The 11,874-nt window shown below is 34.4% G+C and overlaps 1 long non-coding RNA gene across 1 annotated transcript; it reads left to right on the forward strand.

The window, feature by feature from the left end:
• Positions 1-1,286: 1,286 nt before the first annotated feature.
• Positions 1,287-2,077, forward strand: LOC140010620 (uncharacterized). The gene is made up of 2 exons (XR_011817812.1): positions 1,287-1,640; positions 1,747-2,077. It is a non-coding gene; the product is annotated as an uncharacterized lncRNA (long non-coding RNA).
• The last annotated feature ends 9,797 nt before the right edge of the window (positions 2,078-11,874 follow it).

The following is an 11,874-nucleotide window of genomic DNA, read 5'->3' on the forward strand; positions in this document are numbered from 1 at the left end:
AAAGGACGAAAAAGAAGGAAAAACCAGTAAGGGAATGATCAATTCAGTTAATGAGAGGAAAAATGTAATTTGTGTAATTTTAGAAAATACTTAGATCATTTCTAATGGAGCTTGACTTTTAATTTGTCAGGGTATTTTGTTAGTATTTTTTAGTGCATATGTTGGTTTTTAATTTTTTAAATTTCTAGGGGTAAGCTTGTTCCAAATGGCACTTGTGAGGCCTCGTGCATCCTCATGATTCATGGATTCCTTCCTCTGCAATTTTTTTGAACTAAATTTGAACACTTTGCTTCTACTCTTCGGCCTATAGATGCAAATTCAAACCAATTGCCCATTTCAACCATTTGAACTGATTGTTGTAATCATACATTTGCATGGCATACAACATGGTTTTGAATAAATGAATCAAATGGAGGAATTACAATCACCCGACCTGAGGTGTTTCCAACCATCCATTAATGTTCATTACTATGCCACTCCTCTTGACACAATGATTGCCATAAACGTAGTCTAGCATAAGTGTAGATGAATCGGGTATAAGTCGAGAACAGCTAGGTGTAAAACATAGGCTATGGGGCTTGCAGAGTGTAGTTGCATGCAAATTTAGGAACACAAAGTAAGTGGTAAGGACCCTAGTGTAAGTCTCGAGGATGGTAGGAATAGATTGTAGATTTTCAGGCTGAACCCTAATTTTGGAGTAATTGTACATACGATCAGTGTGAATTAAAGGAAATTTGGTATAACCAACCGGATCTACAATTTAGTTGGGGTAAATTTTCATTTGAGTGGTATGCAGCACAGGATTGAGTAAACTAATAAAATGGTAAGATTATGATCACTCATCCATCCGTTAACATTCACCGCCATACCACTTCTCTAGATGGAATGACTATCGCAAATATATTTTGACGTATGAGTAGGTGAATTATGTGTAAATTGAAGGCAACTAGGCACAAAACAAAAGCTCTTGGACTTGTGGAGTGTAACTTCATATAGATTCAGGAACACAAGGTAGGTGTTGAGTAAGAATGTAATCGAACCGAGCTGTTCACGAGTTCAAAAGCTTGACTCGCATTCAGTCAAAGTCGAGTGCGAGTCGAGCTCGAGGCCAAGTTCGAGTATTAATTTGTCAAGCTCGATGGCTCGACGAGCCTTAATGAGCACAAATTAATTAATTAAAAAATATGTATTTTGTTATTACAATTTTACTCTTTTAGGCTTGGAGTTGTCTAAATTACCAAAATATTGGCTATAACTTTAAAATATTTATAGGTCTTATAGTCATTTCACAAGGATAAAAACAACTTGAGAGGTAAAAAAACAAAATTGGCTTTTCCTAATTCCTCTTTCCTTCTTAATCGATCCTCTTCCAAGACTACTACTGAGTTACTCTCCTGACTCCTCCCCCTTGTCTGAACTTCCAAGAGTCCAGGCCTTCGACAAGATTGGAAGCTCGATTTTCGCTTGCTAGTTGCTACCACTCATCTGTACGATTGCATCTTACCACACGGTATATACTACACGGCCATTGTTGTTGTTGTATTTGATGAGAGGGTTGGCTTCATTTCTTTCCATCAGCCATGGCCTATCAACCATTACTGCATTTTCTCTTTGCAGCTTTGGTCGTCCACTGAAAAAAGGTATTGAGCTAATTATTTGCTATCATTTGCATCCCTTCAAACATTTTTTAAATTTCTTCAAACCCTAAGTTCTAAAATTGGGGCTTTTATTTCATTATTTGTAAAGGTTGAGGGGTTGAATCGATTGATAGCTCAAGGGAAAGATGGAAAAAGAACATGGGCCAGATGACACTTCGAAAACTGCTTCGGCATCCATCGCAAGAGTAGGACTTACGTCATATTCGTCTATTCCTCTGTCGTCAACTGCTTGCAAACTAACTGTTTGATTATATGTTACTGTTAATTGTTACTTCTGATCTTTTTCATTTGTCTGCAACAGAATTTAGTAGAGTTCTTTATTTGTTTGTTTGCTTTTTTTTTTTCCTTTTCCTCATGAGATATGTTAGTATAAGTAGGAAAGTATTACCGAGAGAAGAAGTTTCCTTTTGCGTTTCAAATATTTTGCATGGACTATTTAAGACCTTGGCATTTCATAGGACTGGTTTGAAGTCTTGGGAGACCAGAAATCGAGAAAAAGTTCAGCAATTGCTTAGTGAAATTACATATGGAAGTTTCTGTTTTTGTCCATTCTTTGCAACTAATACGTTTCTAGCTACTACAAATTTTATCCCAGTGGATTACAAATTGCTATTGGAAGCCTATATGTTTACTTTTGTTGATTTTTGTTTGAAACCAAGGTGGACTTCTCTCTTCATTAAAAGGCTCCAGTCCCACTTCAAAAAAAAAGGCAATAATGAATCCTAGATTTTTTACAAGTTCGATGGTAAAAATCTCATTATACAACTATTGTACACTGCCAAAGTAGACTTTAGTTATACAACTATTTTTTTGTTGCAACCCCCCATGCCATTACAGCCCCTGTTTACTGTGTTGTCACCCTTGCACCCTTACATGCTCCGTTGCTCACCAAGCAACTCTACTCGTCCATTCACTTTGGCAAAATTAACTGAAGCCATCTAGGCTTTACCTAGCTGGCTAAAACTTTCTCTAATTTGTTTGTCCTTTTTATTTTTGTGTTGGTAATAACAGACTTGTTTGAATTGTAGTTATCTAAAGAAAAGTTTTACGTGTTTTTTGAATATTTTTTTTTATTTCATATACATCAAATTATCGTTATAATAATATACTTTTTTTATACAAAAACTTTAAAGAACAGCGATCCTAAACAGATAGCTTTCTATACTCCAATGAATTAATTATGAATCATGCATCTTTTAATTTCGCAATAGCAATTTGTGATGCATCACTTTCACAATTCTTTTTCTATAATAGGCTTGTCTATCAGTCCACCTGAGATATCTTCATTGCCACGGCCACATACGTCAACTGGTGATTCTACCACTCGATTGCAATTAGATGACCCTATTTTTTTGAACAATAAGGAGATGAATCAAATGATAAACCAAGATGCTCAGGCATCAGATCAAGGTGCTCATGTGAAATCATCCACTCCAGTTCAAGAAGCTGTGGAAGTGACAAATAATCAACAAACACAAGCTGAAACTGTAGGGGGGGAAGAATTTTGAATTCCAAAAAGAAGCAAGACATCCAAGGCTTGGGATGACTACAAGGAATTCGACGAAAATGGAATTTACAATGCAATAAGAAAATATCACGAGGCAAAAGTAAACAAACAACAAGTATGTGGAGGCATCGGAACTCATGTTTGGCTAGAAAAGCAAAGATAAGACAAGCTGCGCAACAAACAAAAATCAATTTCCAGTCATCTGATTTGACTTTTCCGAATGTTCCAGCCTTGCATTCGTGTAAATTTGACATGGAAAAAATGCGGGAGGTAGCTGCTCATTAGATTTTAATGCATGAGCATCCATTTTCCATATTAGAAGAAGAAAGGTTCAATATGATGATGAAATGTGGGATTCCTGAATGGACAAAAATCTCATAAGTGACTGGAAAAAATGATTGCACAGCAGTTTATGAGGCGGAGAAGAAGAAAATTAGAAATCTTTTGAGACAAGTCAGCAAATTAAGCCTCACAACTGATTTGTCGAAGGCAAAAAATCAGAAAACAGAGTACATGGTTATCACTGGCCACTGGATTGATGCAAACTAGAAGTTGCAAAAACGGGTACTTAATTTCATTCACATTCCACCACCAAGAAGAGAGGTTGAAATCTCTGCAGCAATTTTTAAATGTGTTAAGGAGTAGGGTGTTGACAACAAGATATATTCGATTTCAGTTGATAATGCATCAAATAATGATGTAGCAGTGCAACTTTTGAAGAATGACTTGGCAAGATCGAGAAAGTTAGTATGTGGAGGAAAATTGTTTCACGTACGTTGTTGTACTCATATCTTGAACCTCATGGTTCAAGATGGCCTCGGTGAGATTGAAGACATCATATAAAATATTAGAGATAGTGTGAAATTTATGGGCAGGTCTGATATTCGGACTCTTCTATTTGCTGAAATTGCACAGCAACTACAAATACCTGGAAAATCTCTAATCCATGATTGTAGGACCAGGTGGAACTCGACATATGAGATGCTCAGTTGTGCTATCAAGTTCAAGGAAGTCTTTCCACGCTACCAAGATAGAGAGCTGCGCTATGATTGTTGTTCATCTGATGAGAAATGGGAGAAAGTTGAAAAGTCTATGGTATATTAGAGACTTTCTGGACTATCACTCATATAATCTCTGGTAGTGAATATCCGACAAGCAATTTATTTCTTCGGGAGATTGTTAAGGTGAAGAGACTTCTAGATTCAAAAGTGAATGATGGTGATGACTTCATACGAGCAATGGTGCGAAGAATGAAAAATAAATTTGACAAATATTGGGGTGAATGCAACCTATTGATGGCAATTGTTGCAATTTTGGATTCAAGGCAGAAAATGCGTGTTTTAGAGTTTGTCTTCCCAAAAATATATTCAGCTCTTGAATGTCAAGAAAATATCACCAAAGTCCAAAAAACTCTATTTGAAATGTATAAAGAATATGTCTCAGCGGTTGTTAGTTCAAGTGGATCTACAATTGAGTCCTAGCATGGAGCATCTCAAGGGAATCAAACTTTTGATTGGGATGATGACTTTGATGAATATTGCGAAAAAGTAGAGACTTTGGAGCCTCGCAAATCTGAATTGCAAGATTATGTTAATAAACCTCGTCGAACAACTGCAGCCGGCTCAAAATCATTTGATTGCTTAGAGTGGTGAAAAGTCAATAGTATCTCGTACTCGATATTGTCTCAAATGGCCTGTGGTATCTTGGCCATTCCTATAACTACAGTAGCATCCAAGGCAACCTTTAGTGTTGGCACTAGAGTCGTTGATCCCTATCGAGCTGCGCTGGCTCCGAAAATAGTTCAAGTCCTTATGTGTGGTGGAAATTGGTGTAGATGTTTTAATGGGATCAAAAAGAAATCAAAAGTGAGTTTTATATGCTAAAATTTCAGTATTCATTACTTTGTTATTGATTTTCTATTTTTTTTATCTTTTAAGTTATGTGTATTCTTTTTTTGGTATATACAGCAGCCAAAGAGTACCAAAATAATTGAGCTGCCACAAGTTTGATATCCAGCTTTGGGTGTAGTTAGGTGATTCCGGTCTATCATTTCTAAATTTCTACTTGTTTAGTCATTCAATTTTGTTTTAATGCATGCCTTTAGTTGAAAAAAATATTTAAATGTCTTGGTGATAGGAGTTGATCATGGTTAGATGGCTGAAAGCTGGATTGGATGGCTGCTTTACGGGAACATTTCTTGCCGCTGCCTTTGTTTTTGCTCATTTGCTGCTTTATCTATGAAGTTGTTTTGGTGGTACAATATTGTCTTGTGTAGACTTGCAAGTTTTAGGTTGCTATAGTAGTAAATTACTTTTGTTTTGGACAATTTGTTGCCACTTACATTCTTGAAATTGTTTTGGTGCCGGCTTGCTACTAAGATATTGTCTTGTGTAAGACTTGCAAGTTGTAGGCTATTGTGGTAGTAAATTACTCTTGTTTTGGGCTATTATTTTCATGCTAGCTATTTGGCTATTAAATGTTAATGTAATCATCAGTGATCACTGATTAGACAGGCTCAATTTATGACTTCTACTTTCTAGTTTCTACAACTGTTTTCCTAATTTCTTTTTTGGCATAATAGGATATGGACCTTTCTTGTGATGAATTGCAAATGCTCCAACTTGTTTTAATTGCTAATAGCCTGTTCTAAATCAAGAAATTGGGCTTGCATCAATCTACTTTGCATGAAGAATTATATTCTGCAATTTTAGAAGTGGATAAGGATCTCGAGCTCGAGTCAAGTACACGAACTCGGTCAAACTCGCAAGAAAATCGAGTCGATCTCAAGTTTTCAAGCAATTTTCAAGTTCGAGTTTGAACTCGATTTTTTCTACTCATTCGAGCTCGAGCTCGAGCTATATCTCTATTGTCGAGTCGAGCGCGAGTATCGATTACATCCCTAGTGTTGAGGACTCTAATGTTAGTCCAAGGATGGAAAGAATAGATCACAATTTTTTGGGGTCATGGGTTGATCCATGGTTGAAACTTGATTTCAAGATAATTGTACCATAATCGATTGAATCCAGACACATTCGTATAACCAATTGGTTAGTAGAATTCAACAAGAATGAACATTATTCGGAATATAGCTATTGTTGGAGGTGTCATGTCTGAGGTTGTTCCTACTTGAGAAAAAAAATTGATAACCGGCTGTTACAATATTAAAATTTTGATAAGATTGTTCAAGAATGGATATTGAAGTTCAACTTCCCAACTCTTGATCGCCAACCGAATTATCGAGTTGCATATTTTAATTAGATATTTTATATATTCCATTTCTACTAACACATTATATTACTTATTAACATATTAATCAATATTGGAACAAATTTAGGTTTTTACCTATATACGAGCATGTGATCATATATTTGCGTAGGGTGGAACAGGGGATTGAATAAACTACTAAAATGGTACTATTATTACCCGACCTGGGTATTTTTAACCATCCATTGACATTCACCTCTATGCCACTCTTCTAGATAGATTGATTGTTGTCAATGTATTTTTGTGTAAGGACAAATGAATCGGATATAAGTAGAGGACAATTAGACATAAAACCTAGGCTCTTAGACTTGTGTAGTGCAATTACATACAGATCCAGGAAAAGGAAATGGGTATCGAGAACCGTAGTGTGAGACACACACAAAAGGGAGAAAGTGGGCATTTCTAACTTAGTGTATAGGGACAAAATTCAAAATTACACCAAAGATCTAAGAGCTCACTTTAAATCTTTAAGTATTTTAAACCACTTAAACAAAAATGAATAAAATCCGACTAGATTTTCCCAATCACTTTGTTGTACAAGTTATGGTATATTAAATGAAATTTTAGTTAGAGAAATTGATCAACTAACAAAAGCAAGCAATGTGTATCTAAGGGAGAATATTGTAAAATGTGTTAGTATCTTCATTTTATAGTGATCTAGTGAGCAACAATAAGAAATTTTAGATTTCACTAAACCAAGAAAGAAAGAAATATATGAATGAATGAATCATTAGACAACAAAAGATGAAGATAATAGACCTAACATACCACTAATAAACGAATTCTTTGTATTTTTTTATCTACCTATTGAATCATCTATCTAGACATTTATTCAAACAAGTAGCAGGCATCTTGTATGCTTTAGAACAATTATGGTATTCATCTATCACATAGAGGAACAATTATGGACTTTAGAATCCAATATACTACTAATCTACCAAGTCAAACAAAAGAATAAACTACATGGACTTGAAATTCAAGAAAAGAACATAAGAATATTAAGGAGCAGAAATAGCCAAAATTAATGGAGTTTTGTTTCAAGGAATTTTTGTAATAGGTGCCCATTGGACATGTGTTAATATGGATAAGAAACAACTTACTTAATTAATGCATTAATTATTTCATATTTTGGAAAGTTATTTTTAAGAAATTCAAATGCTAAATGACATACGTAACTTTTTTTTCTAAAAATAAATATTACAAATCTTCTGATAACACTTATCTTTCTACCACCAAGATAATGAATTCATTATGGCACAAAATGTGATGCTTTAAATGAAAAACCACAATATGAAAATGTTGGCTCATGTTTAAAATCTTCAATGCTTTGAGAAAATATATTAAAGACAAAACAAATGCAAAATCCAAGAAAAAATTATCATTTTAGTTGAAAATGTTCTTGTATTAGAAGTTCGACTTATTTTAGTTTTTGACATGTTTTCACATTAAAATCATTGATTTAGTTTTGACTAGTGCTATAGTGTTAAATTAATTTATCAAATAAAAGAAAATGAAAATCTAGTAAACCAAGTACATACAATTTGTTTAATCAAGAGAATTAAGGTGCGTTTGATAAAATTAAAGTTTGAAAACAGAAATCTAAAATCTAAAATCTCAAGTCTAAATCCATTAATTTATTGAACTGTTAAGTCTTAAATTTGATATATATTAAGTGTATATCACATTAATTGATAAGTGAATAAATTATCACTTTTTTTGGAGCACTTTTGCCTACGAAATTCAGTACTACTTAATTAATTTAGATGTTCAATTTTTCGTTATCAAATGTTTCTAAACATATTAAGATCTAAATCCATTAAATTTAAGTGCTGAATTGAGTTATCAAACAAGGCCTTAGAATATCATGTTTGGTATGCTTGTTTTGTCGATATTTTTTGAATTTATCATTTTTTGTATTTTATTTTTTAACAAGTCGTAAAAATTTATTATTCCATATATTCTTCCAAAATAAATTGTATTTTTCCTTTTAATTTGTCATTTTATGGGGACAAAAAGTTCCTAGTTCATACTGGTCTTTCTCTCTTTTTTAATAAGCCATAATGGTCATGTTTGGTTTTGTTTAGAATTTGGAAACCTACTATCTCTTTGTACTTAGAAAAAATAAAAGTAAAAAATTAAATAACCTTGGGAACTTTGACAGTATTATGCATCTTTTAGACCCAAAAAGAAAAAAAGAAAAACAATAGTACAAAGTTGGCAATGCTTTTATTATTAGTTTTACAAAAATGAATTATTAGATTCTAAAATTATGTTGCCAAAAAGATGGCAAGTAAACAAAAAAAAAAAAGAAAAAGAAAAGAAGTGATGTAGTTGAAGTACAAATAATTAAATTTTCACTCTATATTTGTTGGTCTATTTGAATGGGATAATTTCAAAAACCTCTCTTAAGATTAGGCCTAATCTCACGTCGCACCCTTGTGGTTTCAAAATTAGCACTTAGTTCCCTTTGATTGGCATTTTGTGTAAATTTGTCAGCCCTTGAGGTATAATTTACCAATAAATAATTCAATTTACATGAGAGAGAAGAATTACTTCCATATGTACCCTTATGATCTCCCTTATATGAAAAAAAATTACTACAATTAGTAGAAAACGTAAAGAATAAAAAATGTGGGGGTGTAAGTGAAATAAGGCAAAATTTTAGCTTCAGGTTGCATAAGTTAAACTATGAAGTAGTCGTTACTGTAATGGCTACTTTCCTCTATCAAATTGTACTATAAAGGCAAGAGCAAAAAAGCAAAAAACCACACAGGTCTATCAGCTTTCTTGAAGATTGAAATAAGAAATTGGGAAAAGAACTTGATGCATGTTTCATGGCAAGTTCCACCACAGGACGACCGTCATATAATTCTCCAACATCTTTTACCATCAGGAATTGATATTGTGGTTGCAATAAGAAGGCGACAATAAGGATTTCGAAAAGTGAAAGAAATTCAAACAAGCTATATTTTTGCTGCTTTAGATGCAAATATTTCCAAGTGGTATGAAGGCAATGAAACTGATGAGGTTTCTAGCCAATGCCGACAAGTCAATTCTACAATCAATAATGGAAGACGTGTGCAGAATAGAAGGCTGGAGCTACCAAATTCCTGGTTCACCATGTTACTGATGAAAAATCTTATTCTCCTGGCTACATATGTTTTTATTCTCATTGTTCAAGCGATTAGATAGGCCTATGAAATGTAGAATTATCCTAACTCTATGTGTAGGATGTGACGGCCCCACCTCCCCCTAAGGTGAATCCGTAGTCCCGGCGAGAGCAGGGCAGGCGATCCGCTAAACCCTTTGGTTCGCCTTAGGGGAAGGTAGGGCCGTCACAGGTGGTATCAGAGTTTAGGTTTCAGATCTCTGTAGTGTATCCTAGGCTTGAAGTTTAGGATGCCGGACTGTGAGTTTGGTTTGAAATATCAGTGATTCTTGTAGGACTGAAAGGTGGACAAGTAAGTGTTATTGACTCTTAGTGTCTGCTTGGAACACTTGAGTGATTCTTGCGGGATGTCTTGACTTGATTGGTATAAGATGGAATGTCGAGAACGACATTCTTTTAAGGAGGGGAGTTTGTGACGCGCCGAAAGAATGAGTGTGAGTGACCTCAAACTATTTCCAAAACTACTTATGAACTGTTTTCTTGCATTATTTATCGATTGCATATCATGCGTGCTTGCATGTGAGTTCATGACATGATTTGGCTTCACTAGGTTCTTGGGAAGTCTTGTGCTAAACACCAACGTTTCTACTCCTGTTTATTTGGAGCAAATGGCTCCCTCTCTCACTGTTTATTGTTACTGGATCATTTTGAGCGTTGGATGTTTAAGTGCAAGGATTTCACTGGCTTACGAGAGCAATAAACGTACATTTGATTACTGATTCATGACATCATTGAAATGAACTATTGTGAAACTGATTTGATTACTGATTTTACTGGTTACTCGCTGAGCTTTTAGCTCACCCAAAAAATATTTTGTTCCTCTCCACAGGGCTCGTGGCGAAGGAAGGCTTGTAGTAATTATTCACATGATTGGATGGCATATATCTTGTATAGTTTGGATTTGGAAATCATTTTATGTATACTTGGGAATTGTTTTCGCTTCGCTTATGACATGTAATTATTGGAGAATTTGATGTAATATTTGATATTTATATTGTAATCTATTTGAGGACTGTAGTGAACGATTGTGTTCCGGCGAGAGTTGGGCAGACGGTCCGCTAAACCCTTTGGTTCGCCTTAGGGGAAGGTAGGGCCGTCATATAGGACAAGAATGCAACAGCAGGGTATAATCAGTTATATTCTAATGCTTGAGAACATTAAGTGACTCATTATATGAAAAATTGCATACCTGTGTCCTGTCAATGCTTTTATGTTAATACATATTTAGTATAGCAGCAAGGTTGTGACAAAGAAGACTTGTTTATAGTTGGTAATGAAGTAGTGCATATATGTTTCCTTACATATTTACCAGATATCAATATAATGAGTCAAAAAGCAGTACATACAACATGTCCATTGCAGAAGCAGTAAAAAGATCAATTTTGCTATCCAGGAGTACAAGACAATCTCATTGTTCAATTAGTTAATAGAAAACAAAGTGCAAGTTTAAACACCACAAATAATCAGATAAGAATTGACTATAGCAGAAGAATACTAATAAGGATAACCTTGTTATTATAGCCTTGTTATCAAAGTATCAAGGATATATTACACAATCTAATAAGCAACAATCCATGACAAAAGCAAATAGCCATCTTTTAACCACTTAAAAGATGGATAGGATTGCAGATTTTTATTGAACTTTACAGCAATATTAGGCCACATTGCAATCTAGTTTAGTCTATAACACCATCTACAACTAGTTGTTTAGATGGTGAAGATTGCAATGCCAACAAGTCACACAGTCAGGTGTACTTGTATATACAAAAGATACAAGTGGTGCAAGAAATTTACAGCAATATCATAGTGCAACACTTAGGCAAAAGCATTACTATTATATTTTAAAAGCCAGAACCTGAATTTACCATATAGTTACTACTACTTTCCTCTATTAATAAGAAGAGGAAACAACACTACTTAGAATCTCAAACTGAAGCTACTACTTATGCTCTGAGAGGCCACAACTGTAGCAGTGCTAATGCTTACAGAAGTTTCAGATTGTGATCCTCCAGTGGGTATAGCTCTAAAACCTATCACAACTTGATTTCCTGATGTGCATGGTGCATTTGCACAACTTTGTGCATTGTCATTCGACACAATAATTTTATTTTTCTTTACAGGTCTTTCTCTCTGAAATGAATATACGAACCACTTAGATATGAGGCATGTTGTAAAACACTCAAATATTAGAATCAAAGATGTGTTTGCCTTTTCCGTTGCACCATTCAAATGTATATTCAGTGAAGTTGGTTGACTAGGAAGATTGGGATTACTTC

The sequence above is a fragment of the Coffea arabica genome, chromosome 7c (genome assembly GCF_036785885.1).
Source record: "Coffea arabica cultivar ET-39 chromosome 7c, Coffea Arabica ET-39 HiFi, whole genome shotgun sequence".
Taxonomy (NCBI): Eukaryota; Viridiplantae; Streptophyta; class Magnoliopsida; order Gentianales; family Rubiaceae; genus Coffea; species Coffea arabica.